At 38.9% G+C, this 12,463-nt stretch overlaps 1 protein-coding gene across 1 annotated transcript in view; it reads right to left on the bottom strand.

The window, feature by feature from the left end:
* Positions 1-9,327, bottom strand: part of LOC139940084 (uncharacterized) — a 44,069-nt gene extending 34,742 nt beyond the window's left edge. Inside the window, exon 1 of the mRNA XM_071936319.1 lies at positions 9,137-9,327. The gene's annotated coding sequence lies outside the window, so the exon portion shown is untranslated. The remainder of the gene's footprint in view (positions 1-9,136) is intronic.
* Positions 9,328-12,463: the final 3,136 nt, after the last annotated feature.

Below are 12,463 nucleotides of genomic sequence, written 5' to 3'. Positions count from 1 at the left end.
CTTTGTAATGTAGGGCCTAGTATGTAATTTATTATAAATACATGTACATGAAGCATTGACAATACAAACTTCATATAGTTTGTACACCTTTGATCTTCACACAAAGGCAAAGAGTGAGTTCATTGACATGCATGCATGCTTTTTTGGACTCCTAAAGCCTTTCAAGCAACAGATAATGACATTACATGTAAAATCATACACTGTCGCAAAAAGGAATACAATGTATGTGTAGACTGTGCAATACTTGCACACATTCAAACTTTCAGGACAACAAGTTGGCGTCAATCATATTGAGTTGTATGCGCATTTCTAATTCTTTATACTTTTTTGTTTGTTTATGGCTTTATGCGTGTTATGGTACGACATTCTTCTTCAAAAAAGCAAACTTGAGTCATTGATTCAGATTGTTCAACTAATAGCAACAAAAGTGTAATAGCTCATCAAACCCTGTTGTGATAAAAAGTTTTAACTACGCGCATTGCATTATTTGCATCTTCCAGTACACGCTAATCCACCAATCAGTATGCTCGAACTACTAGGGGGATAAAAACACTACTTCCTCTGTTTGATATCCTACTTCCTCTGTTTTGTTTTACACAGTGCGTATTGTGAATGTCAATGCGTCACGCTCCGTATACAGACAGTGCAAAAATTACATTCTAAACTTTGTGCGCTTCGTCGCAAAATAACGTCTGAAATTTGAAACTTTGCCTGCTGACATACATTAAACTGGAAGATAAATTTGTTGTAACACGCGCACTCAAGGTATACAAAAAATATAAAGCGCATCTGCGTCCCATGTCTAACTCGGCCTTCGGCCTCGTTGGATATGAGACGCAGAAGCGCTATATTGTTCCTTATTCCACTTTTGCTTGTGTGATAACTTATAATAATGCGCGTCAAGTTTTCTTTAAGATAATTTCATTATCAAATGCCCATCCATGGAATACAGAAAAATAAACACATGTATGTAGCACCTTCGGCCTTGTTGGATAGGGAACCAACGCACTATATATTTGACCAAAATCCACTCGCGATTGCGTGATAACTTACAAATACAGTTCCCCTGTAGACCTAAAAATTTATGCTTTCTTCTTTCATCCAACTGTTGAGGTCTCATGGCTTGAAAGTGATGCTGAAAAGGTCACTAGGTTGTGACATTTAATGTAACAGGGAAACACTACATGTAGTCCAGCATCACAACTACTGTAGTATACATGATGTATTAATGTGTCATAATTGTTATAAAATCCTTGAATGGATTCATTACAAATGTTCATTGTTTTCCATTTTGTTTTTACTCCATAACTTATAAAATGAAAATCTTTACTGATGTTATAAAATCAACAATTCTAAGAGTGTGTTTTACATTTTTAAGGTTGTGTTTTACGTTTTACATATATTGCATTCTACATGACATTCATTATTATCCTGGGCTTACATGAATAATCCGACGCTGGAGAAAATGCTAATTGTCTCCAAGAAAAAGCTTGCACAAATCAAATTACGCACATCACGTATGTAGTCATGGTAGTGTTGAACATGATTTAAAATTAAACTTGGCATACGTGTACCTGAAAAACAATTTAACTATCAAAAGTCTGTGCAAATGTATACACTCTAAAGGAACAGGTTGCCTTGGATCAGTCGAGTTGGTCTTTAAAAACTGTGTATTACCGTTTGTTATAGAATGCATATGATTAGAAAGATATTTTAAAAGTAGAATATAATGATCCACACAATTTCACTTGAAATTGCGTGGTTTTCCTTATACCTCGTTGACAAACACGGTCGGCCATATACGGGAGTCAAATTTTTCCCGGGAGTCAAGTTACAAACACTCTTCAAAGTCCAACTCGACCAATCCAAGGCAACGTGTTCCTTTAATACATTACATTTTTTTATTTGTTTAGAGACCACAGCGGCACATGTACCAAAATGCCCATAGCGGTTGGCCACAAATGGCCAAAGAGGTCAAAATACATGTAAGGGTCATGTCAGGATGTGACATTTTTAAAGGTAGTGTTTTTTATGTATGTAATCAAAAGTTTTGAGCAAAATTTCAACTAAATGTTCTGTTTCGTGTTATTCTGTTGCCTCGCTTGTGATTATGGTAGTAACTACATTGGTTGCCTCCAGCCCATGGCGACACTCTACCTATACATTTGTCTGTCATCATTAGGCAATTAGTACACGATTGGTAATTCATCACATATTCAAATTGGATTAGTTTCTACAGCATATTATCTGAAAGCTCACTGATCACAAACCTCTAGAGAAATACTTTCACTTGAAATTCATGTTTGTACATGTACCTGTACTAAGAGGGAATGTAGTCAATATGACTCACACTATCCATAGACCACAAGGATAAGTTTTCTTTTAAAGGCAGTGTACACTATTGGTAACTGTCAAAGACTAGCCTTCACATTTGGTGTATCTCAACATGTGCATAAAATAACAAACCTGTGAAAATTTGAGCTCAATCGGTCATCGAAGTTGCGAGATAATAATGAAAGAAAAATAACCCTTGTCACACGAAGTTGTGTGCGTTTGTAGACATGTTAGATGGTTGATTTCAAGACCTCAAGTTCTAAATCTGAGGTCTCGAAATCAAATTCGTGGAAAATTACTTCTTTCTCGAAAACTATGGCACTTCAGAGTTTCCCACAATGTTTTATACCATTAACCTCTCCCCATTACTCGTCACCAAGAAAGGTTTTATGCCAATAATTATTTTGAGTAATTACCAATAGTGTCCACTGCCTTTAAAAGGTTTTACTTTATGGTTGACTTACGGTCTCAAGTATAAACTTGTAAAGTTACAAACAATAAACGACTTCAACATGGATATCATCATCCCACGAAAATCATTTAGAAAACCAGCTTCGCTGCTAAATGTACACGTACCTGATGATCAATGTATCATGAGTCACTGTGGAATTATATGTTGCAATGTAAGGTCCAACAAATCAAACTAGCTTATTTCAATTTTGATATTATAGGAAATTTTCTACAAGATTAATTTGTATTTGTGTGAAAGAAAAGTGCACAAAGACCTTGGTAAACATGGTAAAACATTCTACTTTACTAACAAGTTTTCAATGAACGTGAACACACCAAGCATGATTTCCACAGGTTGGTTCTGGACTGTCAAATTGTTCAGGCAAGCAAAGACTGCTTTTCTTGCATGCCTTGTGCCACCATTCATTGAGAGTTATGTATGGGTGTTTGTCGTCAGTATATGAAAGGCTTTTTTTTTAACTCATCAAATTCCAGGCCTTTAACTAGAAAAAGAAATCACTGGATACATGGGATAGTCAGATAGATACACATCTTATCAGTTAGTCTAAGGAACTCAAATAGACTTCTGGTGACCAAACAAGACATTGTACCATCCACAGCATTCAAATCTACCTGTTGTTAAGACAAGATGGCCCATAAATTCTACAAAGTCATTCAATCGGCATACAGATTTATGTACAAACACAATGTACATATCGAGTCTCTACATCGACTGTTCTAAAGAAATGTGCAACAAAAACCCTTTCATTGAATTTTGTTTTTCCAAGTAGGACCAATTAGACAAACATGCAGAAAATACTGTCCGGGTTTTTGCTAGTTTAGGGTAAAATTCTCAAAGGAATCAAACATGAATCTTAATTTTTGTTTGTTTGTTTGTTTGTTGATAGGGATAATGGCTTAGGGTGACCTCTACTCTCTTAAAATTTGTGTTTCGAAATTGTATTTGATGTAACTGTTTATGTTTTTTCTGTTTATATTTTGCTATTGTTTGGGACAGCCTGGTTTGGGATAACACCTTGTGTGTGTATGTACATACTTGCCAGGTAGAGTTTGTTCTCAGAGAACTGTCTTTCTTTAATCTACTACCGCGAAGTTCCTAAATCGGGACGTCACATAAACGAGCATTTGGATTATATGTGATGCAGGTTTGCGCCTGTGTGTACGATGACTGATGACTCGGCTCGGTGATCGGGGAATCAATCTCCGTTGCGCTTGTGAACGTTAAATTCCATGGCTGCTGAATAGAGTTCACTGAATAACTATTGACAGCCAAAAGTAGTCGGCCGAAAACAAAATGTTTGTGTCAATAAACAAATATTGAACTTGGGTTAAAAAAAGGGTAAACAAAATTAAATCTAATTTAATTTCTATGAAGAAGACAATATTGCATTTGGGGACATATGTAGGCCTACATGTAGTTCTCAAATTCATCTTTAAGAATTACATCTCGCTTCAACTGCTCTTTCACACAAAATGTTTGTCAATAAAAAAATATTGAACTTGGGTTAAAAAAAAGGGCACGACCGCCAATGGACTAAGCTTGGGCGATATCGATTTATTTTATTCACGATATATCGCCGACAACATATCGCGATATTCGATATAATCGCGATTAATTAAATTTGACATCATCAGTCTTCAAACTCCAAGTGAAAGTTGTAGAAGAGACGGTCATAGCATAGGAGAGGTGTTCTAATGACCTATTGTTCTGGTTTTACTCCAAACCGATGGGGTGTAAGATGTCTCAGCTAGGAAATACATCGTGAAATTGCGATATTTAGTCGATATCGCGATATATCGCGATATATCGATATTTCGATTAAAACCAAATCGATCCGATATCGAAATCGTTTCCAAATTAATATCGCGATATTCGATAATATCATGATATCGCCCAAGCTTACAATGGACCGTTCCGGCTTTCCACTAAGCTCCGCCCACCGCATACGTGAGCAAGAAACGTGTACGAACACTCCCAATGACATTCTGCACGATTCCGCCCCGCGTGCCAAATATACGCGCACGCATGACCGAGTTTGTCCGACCACGATCATTGCTGTGATTGGTCAAATGGGTGAACGCGCAGTTTGATTGATAGGCCGGATCGGTCCATAGGGAGAAAGGGCACGGCAGTTTTGGCCGCAAAAAATGTAGTTACTGTTGTCTCCCAAAATGGCCTGCGAAATGAGTGCAAACTTATGTAATCTTTCTTTCTTCCTTTCTAGTGCAGCCTTCATGATTGGAGATAGTCGCAAGTCAGACACACCAGGGTGAACCTCTTGCCTATGGACCGATCCGGCCTGTCAATCAAACTGTGCGCGTTCACCCATTTGACCAATAACAGCAATGATCGTGGTCGGACAAACTCAGTCATGCGTGCGCGTATATTTGGCACGCGCGGCAGAATCGTGCAGAATATCATTGGGAGTGCTCGTACACGTGTATTGCTCACGTGCGTGGTGGGCGGAGCTTAGTGGAAAGCCGGAACGATCCATTGACGCACGTAAAAGACCCAAGTACTGGGTCTTTTATGTGCGTCAGTAGTTTTTTTTTATTATAACAAAACATGCGACGACTACAGCTTTATGTCCCGTCCGAAGTGGGAAGCCATGGTTCTGTGTCTTGCTTAAAAGACAGAGTCCCGACCAGCGTTGTAGCCACGGTGGGCGGCGGTGGGCGGGCCCGCCCAGCACTGACAATTTCCGCCCAGCACTTCAGCTGAAAAATAGACTGCCGCCCACCACAAAATTTCCCCCAAAATTAGAAAAAAAATTATAAGTTCTACTGATATTGATCACATTGCAAGACTAAAATGTCATGTTTTTTCGTGTTTTGTCATTTTAAATGCAGTTTGTAATTTGTTTGAGCCAGAATTACGAGCAATTAAAACCTCAAACGTGTTTTCCCATGTAACTTGCCTCTTGCCATCTTGTGAAGTTTTCTTCGTGAAATGTGCCCTGACGTTTTTATTGAACGAACTATAGTACAGTGTAAAAGGCGTACCGTCTATACAGGCTGACAGCAGTGCTGGTACCGTGCACATGTAAACGATGTATGTATGTACATGTGGTGTACACCAGCGCGCTAGTGGTAGACCCTAGAGTGCACAACATGTACAAGTCTAGTCGTGAGGTTTTCGCGGGGATTTCATGCATTCCATGTACACACAAACAGTATCGCCACACAACAGTACGAGGGGGCTGTGTAAAGTCTAGTGTACGAGTTTGCGTGTCCCGGATGTAGGCATGTAAACACGATCGCTTCGTCCACACGTGTGACAGCGCGCTGGGTTTTTAACTTGAATGAGATCTGTGTAAATTTTAAGATGGCCTCGCAACGTACGGTAAGCTGGACGACTTTTTTGGAAAACGGGAAAAGATTGGAAGATGATATAAAAGTATCTCGTGCAGCTTCAGTTAGTGCTGAGAATGAAATTGTACCTGAGACGTTCCTCGAAAATCCTACATTTTAAAAAAAACTTGAATTCATGTGAATTTGCAGTACAAACCATGTGATAAACATGATATATTGGCCAGGAGTGCGTTTTGGCGGTCGCAACCAATAACTGTTTCAGTTGAATTGGCCATTCTTTACCACTGGCCAATGAACGAAACAGTTATTGGTTACGACCGCCAAAGCGCACCACAATTTGTTCCTTGTTGGACCATAGAGTAAGGTCCTTAGGTCCTTACTCTGCTATGGTTGGACCAGAGAGGAAGGAAGAGAAGGAGCTCGAACGACCCGCAAAACCGCAGAGTAACAAAAGAATACCCTAACAATGCCCCTGTCTGACCAGTGGAAAGGGATTGGAGACCTCCAGCTGGACGGCCGATTAACGAGCAGGATTACGATTGCCTTCGTGTAAAGTTGAATCATTGGAGACAAGAATTGTGAATATACACGTTTTTATTTACCATTTGTGGTGTTTCACGGAAACATCATCATCATGGCATATTTTTACATTCTTGTGACTTTCCGCTCGCTAGCGCTGGTTCAAAATTTGGGTATTAGCACACGAGGGTGGTTGGTATTCAATTGTGTTTTTCGATTTGGTGGGCACAAGTGTGCACAATTTTTATCAGGTCTCAAAAAAAGTTGTTTTGTCTGTATTATATCCATACGACATACGATACCATGGTTGAGTGAAGAACCAAGTGCGCACGCGCAAACTCAGATTGTATGTATAAGGTATGTGGGTGATTACGAGGTGTCGTTAAACGACCGCGGTACCAAAGGTTCGACTTTTGAAGTCCCTTTGTTCGAGCTCCTTCTCTTCCTTCCTCCATGGTTAGACCAACAATCAATATGGACATGATGATAGGGGTAGAAGAAAGAGCGGTAGAGATTATACCTCCATCATCATGGACATGGTTGGACCTAGTTGTACTTTTAGTTGCGATAACGTAACCTCCTGCCAACTAGGTTGGACCATATCAATCATAGACTTAGACTAGATAAATTAAACCAACAAACAAAGTGAATCTCAAAAAGAAAAACAGCACACAGCAGTGTCAGTGTCACTGTGTGTAGGCTGTTTCAGTCAAATTTAATGCAGGTGATTTTTTCTCTGACAAGATGTGGTCTGTTAAGGTGTATTCTTAGAAGTAAAAATCAATTTAAAATTTTGAAATCGGATGTTTGGTTGCAGAGATATACCGTTTTTAAGGAGCGAGAATCGTGAAAAAAACGTACCCGTGTTCAAGTTCAATTCTTATGTTTTTCTTCATATCGGCCACGGCCAAGTTTAATGCACAGCCTATGGCAATAGAGGGCGCACACTAGGCGAGCGCCCTCTATCACTGGGGAGGTTTACAAACTGTGCTTTGAGGAGGCGCTAGTATGATTTTTTATGATCGGCAAAAAGTGATATTTTGTGAATAAAACTGAGGAGCGGCATCGTGGGGGAAATTGTTAACTATAAAAATTAAATATGTGTTAAGTTTTGCAGGTGTTTGTGTGAATATTCTTTATTTATTATGTCAACAAATAGCATTATTAAATTAACCAGAATGGAATAAAATTAAAGAGTTTATGACTGGTGTTTTCTTTAATTTAAGATCAGTTGATCCTTTGATTTAAAATTGTAGCATTAACACAGTAAAAATTTAGAACAATCTTTAAAAAACTTGAGGATGAAGGCATTGGTATACATCGATTATTTTTGTTATATTTACAAAGACAATTTCTAAAAACCAATGGCTATATACAATCAATTTTTGTGTTCAACTTTCGTTTTAATTAGTATAGGCCTTTAAAAGTATGTAACAATACTAGTTTCTTTTGACTCAAGATGAGCAGTCTGTTATTATCAATTCAGAACGTAGAAATTATCAAAGAAACAAGATCGGGCAGCTTTCCAGCTTTCTATTATTAGAGCCCCGGCCTATCAAACTTATTGTAACACACGCCCTCTTGTGGTGGCACAACACGGAAACACGAAGATGTACGAGTACAACGTACATATACAATCGTGCGTATTTAGGACAACTTTGCAAGAAGTGGTCTAACAAAACCTTTCTGCGGGAGAAGAAAACATAATCAAATTACACCAAATTTTCACAAGTTTAACTTAAAAGTATGGGAATTAGCACTGACAAAGTCGCATTCAATTTTGATGATTGTCTCTGGAAGAAATCTTGATTCAAAAAATGGAAAACGCCGACAAAAATAGGTTTTTATGGTAAAAGCTATGCGACTAGCTGTACGATGTGCGGAATTTTATCGGCTACACGATGATGTAATCGTTATCTCATTTTGTGTAAACATGTGCTCCCGCATCGCAAAAAACCGTCTTCGGGCTTCTTCGGCGCTTTCCGAAGATTTCCGAAATCCGTTGTCCACGGGGTTCAAAGTTGACGTCATGCACAAACGAATGGGCGCTGCACGCCAGGCCAAGCCTCTTTTTTTTGTCGTTGCTCTCTTTTTTTTACAATATCTCCGAAACTATTCATCCGATTTCGAATATTTTTAAAATGTAAGCACGAGGAGAGAATGCTCCTGCCTGCTGTCAAGTCTCATAGTTATGAGTTGTACAAAATGTGAGTTATGATTTAATATATTTCGTTCTTTTTTTTCGGGGCTGTGTGTGTGTGTGTTTTGGTACACGTAAAATCAACTTGATGAAACTGCCTACTGTGTGTTTGAAACCTTCCTCCGGTCCGAGTCCATGCCGAAACTACGACTACACGTACGGAACGTAAACAAAATAAATGCAGTCATTCCATACACCGTTGTTGTGTACTGACTGAGTGAACGGAAAAACCCCAGTAATCAATAAATTGTCCCATCTTCGATCTTCAACCATATTATTGATGTAGCCTCCTGAACATACCTGAACATTTTCTACTTAATCCGAGGACTGCGTCGATGTTTAGAGGTCTCCATGACCATGACGAAAGGAAATATAGCAGAGGTTGCTGGCAATCAGCTGAGCCGTCCTAGCTCTCATCTGGCTGTCAACTTGCTAACAAGCTCATAATGTTCGTGAGTGATAATGAAAGTATGTACATACCGCGTAGATGTACGTGCATACATCAAGGAAATTGCATACATTTTAACACACCATACATGTACGTATGTACATTGGTACAACCTTTGTTGTTGTGTGTTGTGCTCAATGCAATGGGGGGAGTTGACACTCCGGGGGTGCCACTACTATTACAAAACGGCACAAGGGCGTTAACGAATTTTACACTTCCCATTAATGTTTGGATCTTTTTCCGTTTTTCTAGAGGAGCGTAATTCAGCTGATGGACAAAGATCATCTCTGAAATAAAAAAAGTCCCATTTTGTGTGTGTATGCTTTTGCTTATAAACAATACCCAAGTCAAACGGTGCCCCCATCCCATGCGGTAATTTTGCACCTTTTGCAAGCAGCACAAAATTACAGTTTCACCTTGTCATAAAGCCCCGACCAACATATTTATAACAAATAAATCAAGGTGTCACTAATACTATAACTGTCCCATCACACATACATTGATAAAATAAACATTCGTTTTTAGATGGATTAGGTTTTCAGTCCATAATTGACAGCGTGAGTTTTTCCCTGGAATGGTCTCAGGCCCTGTAATTTCCTCACTGAAACTTCTTCGGGACTATAATGAAACTTCGTCATTATGGGATTTGGGGCATTGCATGGTGATGAGGTATAGGATGATCGGATTAATAAGTATTATGTTTGTGGTGTCACATCTCCCTTGTCTTCTCCCCTAGCCCCAGTTTGCTGAACAGTTTGACGAGAATCATCATAGATGTAGAAGTTTGAAAAAGATGAGGCGCCAATTTTGCGAAAGTAATTGTCTCATCAGTTGCTCAAATAAGTCAATGTTTTTGCCATGGACTTTCGATATCTGACAGTCTGAGGTGTATTAAGTGGGTTATATGTCCCTGAATTTCATTGTTTATTTGGCACTGCCGCGATCTACTTGGTGGAGTTCCCAAATGATGCTCAGTTGTAGCTGATGCATACTTCCGTTTTTATGATCATTAACTTTTGGAGGAGAAATTACCAAAGTCTGGCAGCAGTATAGTATAGTTGACGGATCACGCTTTCGCACTCTTCTGGTTCGTTGATTTTGATTCATGACCAATGAAGCATCCTGTACTTTTTCAAAACGACTATACTGACAGTAATTTTACTATAGGAAAAATACCATGCATCAGCAGCTTCTTACCGGTGATTCACTACCTACGGACCATATACCTGTTTGAAAAAAAGATAACATTCCGTGGCCTTCCGTGGGAAGGCAAGATACTACACTTGGTCATAAATTATTGGGAAAGTTGTACATTTTTGTGAGTCATTAAATTTCCACATAAATTTAAACAACAGCTGAACAAATTTCTAGATGTCTTTATTTTGAAAAGTCGAAAAAGAAAAAGAAAAAAAAGGAACGTGCATCCTCCTAAAGTGTCAGATTTCTATCGTTTTTTCATTTGGAAGGGCTGTTTTAGAAAATCACGCCTGTCGAAAGTTACTAGGCACCACTTCGTAGTGTGACTGTGATGTCATTGCTTGGACACAATAGGCCCCAAGAATTACACCCGGTCAGTGATGATGGAGTGGCGTCTTACTCTTACATTAAAAACGATAATGTTGAAATGCCATTTAAGTTGGAGACCTGAATGACTTTTTTTTTTACATTAAATTATGAGTACAATGCATTGTCATGTGCCCGGTTTGAAAGTTAGGCGTCACGCTTGCGTATGATAAAGGAAGTTGGGTCAAAAGAGGGCGCTATCAGACAAATTATTTTCCTACACACTGTATTGGGATCATATTTTAAAGGAACACGTTGCCTTGGATCGGTCGAGTTGGTCTTTGAAAAGCGTTTGTAACCGTTTTTTATAAAATGCATATGGGTAGAAAGATGTTGTAAAAGTAGAATACAATGATCCACACAGACATGCCTCGAAATTGCGTGGTTTTCCTTTTACCTCGTCGACTAACACGTCGGCCATTTATGGGGGTCAAAATTTTGACTCCCATAAATGGCCGACCATGTTAGTTCGCACATTAGAAGGAAAACCACGCAATTTCGAGACAAACTTGTGTGGATCATTGTATTCTACTTTTAAAACATATTTCCAACCATATGCATTTTATAAAAAACGGTTACAAACGCTTTTGTTTTGACCAACTCGTCCGATCAAAGGCAACGTGTTCCTTTAAGCACGTGATGGGCTTGATAAAGTCCAAGCTAACGATGAATCTCCGTCAGAAAATGTCACCAGGTGTGCGGTTTCTACCTCCATGTTTCAACTTTCCGCTGTGTTCAGTTTTCCGAATGACCAAAAATACGGTAACATAACGTCATGCGACGCCTGCGCACAGCAAGCGAAAGTAGTCAAGTGCCGTACTGAGTCCCGGAAAAGTGAACACGGCGGAAAAAATAGTTAAGCAGTGAGGCTTAACGTCACGCGATGATTTTGTCACTTCTCTACAACTCTATATGGTTATAGAATCATTGTCATCAAAGAAGCATATAATTCTGGGGATTTCGTTATAAGCAAGTATAAAAAGAATAGAACAGAGGCTGACCCAGAGACGTCTACATGGTATAGGCATAGAGGGTGTAGGCTCCCGTCAACTTTTCAGGTTATACAGTAGCTTATTGTCAAAGACCAGTTTTGTCACTTGGTGTATCTCAACATTTGCATTAAAATAACAAACCTGTGAAAATTTGAGTTCAATTGGTCGTCGAAGTTGAGAGATAATAATGAAAGAACAAACACCCTTGTCACACAAAGTAGTGTGCTTTCGGATGCTTGGTTTCGAGACCTCAAAATCTAATTCTGAGGTCTCGAAGTTAAATTAGTAGAAAAATAACTTCTTTCTCGAAAACTAAGTTTTCTATACTATCAACCTCTCACCATTACTCGTTACCAATTAAGGTTTTATGCTAACAATTAGTATGAGTAATTACCAATAGTGTCCAGTGCCTTTAATAAAAAAAAAATCAGATTTGCCCCAAGGAAAAAACAGTTGGAAATCGGGTTTAAAAGTGGAAAGAGTATCATGCCTGAATTCAAATAAGATCACATGGTGCTTTCCTTTTGTCTTTTTCCCTAAAAGAAAACCCCCAAAACGGTTCATCCATTGGACTTTTGCTTCCAGAAATAACAAACAAAACTACAAACAACGAATGGGACAACA

The sequence above is a fragment of the Asterias amurensis genome, chromosome 7 (assembly GCF_032118995.1).
Source record: "Asterias amurensis chromosome 7, ASM3211899v1".
Taxonomy (NCBI): Eukaryota; Metazoa; Echinodermata; class Asteroidea; order Forcipulatida; family Asteriidae; genus Asterias; species Asterias amurensis.
This window is presented reverse-complemented; position numbering and strand designations above follow the sequence as displayed.